The sequence below is a fragment of the Penaeus monodon genome, chromosome 39 (assembly GCF_015228065.2).
Source record: "Penaeus monodon isolate SGIC_2016 chromosome 39, NSTDA_Pmon_1, whole genome shotgun sequence".
Classification (NCBI taxonomy): Eukaryota; Metazoa; Arthropoda; class Malacostraca; order Decapoda; family Penaeidae; genus Penaeus; species Penaeus monodon.
Window position 1 is genome coordinate 17,462,488 of NC_051424.1, and position 6,986 is coordinate 17,469,473.

Here is a 6,986-nt window from a genome sequence, read left to right on the forward strand (position 1 = left end):
ATTTGAATTACCTTCCCTCAGCCATCAGTACTAGAGGGAACAGTGCAATCCTCCACAAGTGCTGACGGCGCCTGCCTATTACAAATAAATTCATCTCGACTTCGACTTTCTCTCTCTAAAAAACCGAACACGCAAAAGAAGAGAGAGAGAGAGAGAAACCTTATAAAAACCCTCCCAAAAAGAGTAAAATTCCCGGGGAAAAGGGGGAAACCAAAAGGAAGTGCAGATAAAAACGGGTATTTTTTCTTTTCTTTTTTTCGCTCCCTTTTTTTCCTTTTCTTCTCTTTTCGTTCTATTCTTTCCCGTCAACGTTTTTTTTCCCCTCTAAAAATTCAGTTTAAAATATTTCAGTCTAAATTTTTTTAGGGTTAAATTTTTTATTTATATTTTAAAATCTTTTTCCTCTCTTTAAATTTTTCAATCAGGAAAAGGGAAGTCAAACCGAGAATGATAGTGAATAATCACTGGTAATAATTCTCATAATGAAAATAATGATTATGATAATGATGATCATAAGTATAAAAATGATATTAGTAGTAATGATAATAATAAAAATACTAATGATATTAGTATTAATATAACAATAACAGCATTAACATTAACAATAACTGCATTAACAATAATAAAAATAACTGTGATGATAACAATAATGATAATGATGATTTTGTTGGTGATGAGGATGTTGGTGATGATATTGATTATAATGATGACGAATATGATAATGGTAATGATAATGATAATGATAACAATGATGGTGATGATGATAATGATAACGGTAATGATAATAACAATAAAAATACTACTACTACTGCTACTACTAATGATAGTAATAGTGTTAATAATAATAATAATAATACATATAATGATAATATTATAATAATAATGATAATAATAATAATAATAATAATAATAATAATAATAATAATAATAATTTTGATTTGTGGTTCTTCTGCACATTTTTACATGTTTTGTTGATGTTCCATTGCCTCAAACTTCAATCACCCTAGGTCGCTGGTAGTGACTCGGTGTTTGATTTTAATTAGCAGATCTAAGGGAAACGTTTGCATAAAAAAAATAATAATGATAATGATAATGATAATAATAACAACAACAATAATAATGATAATAATGATAATAATAATAATTAAAATGATAATAATAAAGATAATAATAATAATGATAATATAATAATAATAATGATAATAACAAATAATGATAATAATAAAAATAATAAAATGATAATAATGATAATAATGATGATGATGTAATAATGATAATGATATGATGATGATGATGATGATGATGATGATGATGATGATGATGATGATGGTGATGTTGATGGTGATGGTGATGATGATGATGATGATGATGATGATGATGATGATAATAATAATAATAATAACTATAATAATAATTAAACTAATACAAAGATATATTAATAGTATAACAGAATAATAGTAACAATAACTATAGTAGTAGTTAATAGTGATAATGATAAAAAGATCATAAAAGAAATAATAATAAAAGTAATGATAATAATAATGATAATAAAATAATAATGAGATGATGAAATAATAATAATAAATAATAATAATAATATGATAATAAAAATAATGATAATAACAATAGTATAATAAGATAATAATAATAGTAATAGTAATAATAATAATAATAGTAATAATAATATATGATTAATAACAATAACAATAATACTAATACTAATACTAATACTAATACTACTACTAATAATAATTATTTATTATTATTATCATAATGAAGAAGATGATTATATAATAACAATAATAATAATAATAAAATATGATAAAAAAGCTAATGATAATGATTATTATAGTAATAGATAATAATAATAATAATAAATAATAATGATAATAATAACAATAATAATAATAATAATAATAATAATGATAACAATAATAATGATAATAATAATAATAATAATAATAATAATAATAATGATAATAATGATATTAATGACAATAATAATAACAACATTAGTAATGATAATAATAATTATACAAGCGAATCGTCCAGATATCGTCATTAAGGACAAAATAAACAACACCTGCCTGTTTATAGATATGAGCAGCCCTTCAGACAGAAACGGAGCACTTGGCGTTATAAATAAATATTATAAACAAATACCGGGGAATCTGTAACAGCACAGCGATCTGAAGTGTTTTTGTGTTCGTGAATTGACTTGACTGGATGTTTTGTTTTGTGGTTGTTCTGCATATTTTTACATGTTTTGTGATGTTCCATTGCCTCAAACTTCAATCACCCTAGGTCGCTGGGGGCGACTCGGTGTTTGATTTTAATTAGCAGATCTAAGGAAACGTTTGCATAAATAGTAATAATAATAATAAGAAGAACAATAATAATAGTAATAATGATGATGATAATAATAATAATAATAATAATAATAATAATAATAATAATAATAAAAAAAAAATAATGAAAATAGTGATTATATTAATAATAGTGATAAAAAAAATAAAATAATGATAATAGTAATAATAATCATTGTTTTTATTAAAATAATTATAATAATGATAATGATAATTATAATGATAATAATAGTAAAAAAAAATATATATATAATAATAATAATGATAATAATAATAATAGGAATAGGAATAATGTTAGCAATAATAATTACAATAATAATAATAATAATAATAATAATAATAACAGTAAAAATAATAATAATGCTAATAATAATAATAATAATAATAATAATAATAATAATAATAATAATAATATAACAATAATAATCATAATAATGATAATAACAGTAAAAATAATAATGCTATAATATAATAATAATAATAATAATAATAATAATAACAATAATAATCATAATAATGATAATAAAAATAATTATAATAATAAGAGTAATGAATAATAACATTATAATAATAATAATTAATAATGATAATAATAATAAAAATAATAATTCATATATATATATATATATATATATATATATATATATATATATATATATATATATATATATATATATAATATATTTTTTCACCAGGTGAATGAAGACAGCAACTGGCGTTACTCCTTTATTGTAGGGTCCAACCTGTGGACAACTATCATATATGAACAATAATCCAAATGATTGAAAATACAATATGACCTTGTACACAAATGGAATGGTCATAATGGGAGCAAACAGCAATGGGAGTATAAAATAAATCCTTCATTATACACTCAATGGCACCTTTGCAACTTTTTCCTGAGCAAGCAAATAATATCTCATGATCCTAATGAATGAATGGAACAAATATACAAATAATACAACATGACAAATATGTAACTTACACAGTGCCCCCTATAAATCACTGGTGAATTACCTCTCAGGCTGAATCAGAAGCCACAGGTCCAAGTCAGAATGGCACTGTAATGCAATACATCAATAAGATAATATTTTACAATTCTCTATACCATAAGTGAGTAGGATTATGGTCATGCCTGATAACATTGACTCACGGCAAACGTTTATATTACTTCCACTCGATGCAACTGTTTACCTTTTACATGATAATTGCAGGGATTTAAATGATAAACATAACTCACCATCATGCTATTGACACAATGCTGTGTTGCTATTCCTTCTGAAATAATCCATTCCCTAGGGCATAATCAACCGCGACTCCCTTCAAACGCACAGATCCCACCTGTTCACTCCTCTGAGAGGACGCTTTGTCTCCGTTCCGCAGCAGAAAATCAGAAAGCTCAACAAACTTACAATGGTTACGAATTGTGCAAACATAAATCTGATTTATATACATTAACTCTCTTATTTCTGTTGCTTGAACAAAAACTAACTCTTATCCACAGACGAATCATTTATACATATGAAGTCAAAATTATACAGAAAAACTGTTTAGAAGGGGATACGAGATATTCTCAGTATATATATATATATATATATAAAATATATATATATATATTATATATATATATATATATATATATAATATATATATACACACACACACACACCCCCAGCGCTCCAACCTGCACCCTGGACATGGTACAGCGATACGGGTACAGTGGTCAAGGAGATCGACCACATTCTTGTTAGCACGCGATGGAGGATCCTCCAGAACTGCAGGGTTACCGGAGTGCCGAAATTCTGTGGCACCGACCATAGACTAGTTGTGGTTACTCCTGCGGGTCTATTTCAAAACTCCCCGTCCCTCCAGTGGCTACCCTAAGGTGTCACCTGGACAGACTAAGGGAGGAGGAGTGTGCCCATGGTTCACCATGGCAGTGTCTGACCGATTCACAGAACTCGACAACCTGAAGGACCAGTTGCTCTGTGGGAGCTCTTCAAGCGCGTAACACTCAGGAGTCCATTGGCGTACGCCCGAGGGCAAGGCAGAATTCATCTCCCTGGAGACATTCGAGGCCACTGAGCGTGTCGCAAGGCACGGCTGAATGGAATCAAGTCTTGCGTCGTTCCATGGTGGTAGTGCTCGGACACTACTGAGAAGGGACAAGGAACAGTTCATCAGGAATCTTGGTGAGAGGTTGAAGGCCATTTCTTAGTAAATGACCTTCGCCCTGCCTACCAAGTCCTGAGAAAACTGAACTCCAAGCCCTCCTCACAGAGGACTGCAGTCTGATCAGTGGATGGACGGATCATCTCAGATCATGTTGGGTTTCGTGAACGTTGGGCTGAGTATTTTGAGCAGTTATACCAGGTAGACCCTCCAACAGTTAGCTTGGATGCAAGCGATGTCTCAGTGTCTGTGCCGGACCCAGCCATCAGCGAGGAACCTTCTACACTAACAGAGGTTAGAATGGTGATTTCCAAGCTGAAGATATGTGATATCCCTGCTGAACTGCAAAAGGCTGGGGTGAACCTATGGCTCGAGGCTTGCATACAGTCCTGACTGCCATCTGGCAGTCTGGTACCATTCCCCCTGACCTGTTGAGGGGCATGGTCATCCCTCTCTGGAAGGGGAAAGGGGATCGTTGGGATAGTAGCAACTACCGTGGCATTACACTGCTCAGCATACCAGGCATGGTTCTCGCCCACATTCTTTTGAAATGGATCTGCAACCACTTACTGAGGCATCAGCGACCGGAGCAGTCTGGATTTACTCCTGGCAAGCGCTTTAAGTAATTGTGGAATGCCGTCGTGAGCAAGCAACCCACATCGACCTCAAGAAGGCGTTTGACTCGGTGCATCGGGAATCGCTATGGGAGATCCTGAGACTCAGGGGAATTCTGACACAGATATTGGCTTAATAGCAGGCCTTTATACTGGTACTGAAAGTGCTGTAAAATGTGGTGGGGGTCTGTCGAACTTCTTCCCTGTTAATTCAGGGGTGAGGCAAGGTTGTGTCCTCGCACCAACACTTTTCAGGGCTACTAGCCAAAGTCAGTGTGGAGCAACACTAGGCAATATCAAGGTCTCAGACCTTGACTTTGCCGACGATGTTGCTATCCCATCTGAGTCCTTGGAGTCACTAGTGGCGGCTCTTGATGCATTTAGCAAAGAGGCGAAGCTCCTAGGCCTAGAGGTCTCCTGGACCAAGACCAAGATTCAGGACTTTGGGTGTTAGGGAAACCCATTCAGATGATTCATGCTTGCGGCAAGGACGTTGAAGTTACAGAGAGTTTTACATACCTTGGTAGTGTAGTCCATATCTCTGAGCTGTCAGACCAAGAAGTTAATAGATGGATTGGTCTGGCAACAGGAGCCATGAACTCGATCAACAAGAGCATTTGGAGATGTCAGTACCTATGCAGAAGGACCAAGCTGCGTGTCTTCAAGGCCTTGATACTGCCAGTTTTGATCTATGGAAGCGAAACCTGGACGCTATCCAGTGTCTTGCCACACTTGCCTTTTGTAACAAGTCCCTTCGCCGGATCATGGGCTACAGTTGGCAGGACCACGTGTCCAACCGGCGGTTACACAGTGAGACTGGCATGGGACCTGTTACTAGCATAATCCGGGATCGCCAACTCAAGCTATATGGTCACCTAGCTCGTCTCCCTGTGGACGACCCTGCCCATCAGGTTGTCTCTCTGCGAGACAACCCTGGGTGGAGGAGACCTGTGGGACGACCCAGGAGATCATGGCTTGGGCAGCTCGATGAGACCTGTCTGGAGACTCGCCTCGAGGGATTCTCGTGGCTGGAAGCGAAGGTTTCGCTTCCATAGATCAAAACTGGCAGTATCAAGACCTTGAAGACACGCAGCTTGGTCCTTCTGCATAGGTACTGACATCTCCAAATGCTCTTGTTGATCGAGTTCATGGCTCCTGTTGCCAGACCAATCCATCTATTAACTTCTTGGCCATGCGCCCCCGTCGGCGTTAGCCCCTTGATGATGATGATATATATATATATATATATATATAATAATAATAATGACAATGACAATGACAATGACAATGACAATGGCAATGGCAATGATAATGATAATGATAATGATAATGATAATGATAATGATAAGATAATGATAATGATAATGATAATGATAACGATAACGATAACGATAACGATAACGATAACGATAACGATAATGATAATGATAATGATAATGATAATGATAATAATAATAATAATAATAATAATAATAATAATGATAATAATAGGTCGCTGGTAGTGACTCGGTGTTTGATTTTAATTAGCAGATCTAAAGAAAAGATAATAATGATAATAATAATAATAATAATAATAAATATACTAATAATAACAATAATGATGATAATAATAATAATGATAATAATGATGATGATGATGATGATGATGATGATGATGATGATGATGATGATGATGATAGTAATGTTAATGATAATGATAATACTAATAATAATGATCATAATGAGTAGTAATAATTATAATGATAATAGGAAAAGGATAACATTGTAATATTGATAGTGATAACAATACTACTACTGTTCTACTACTTTAATAATACATAATAATAATATATAA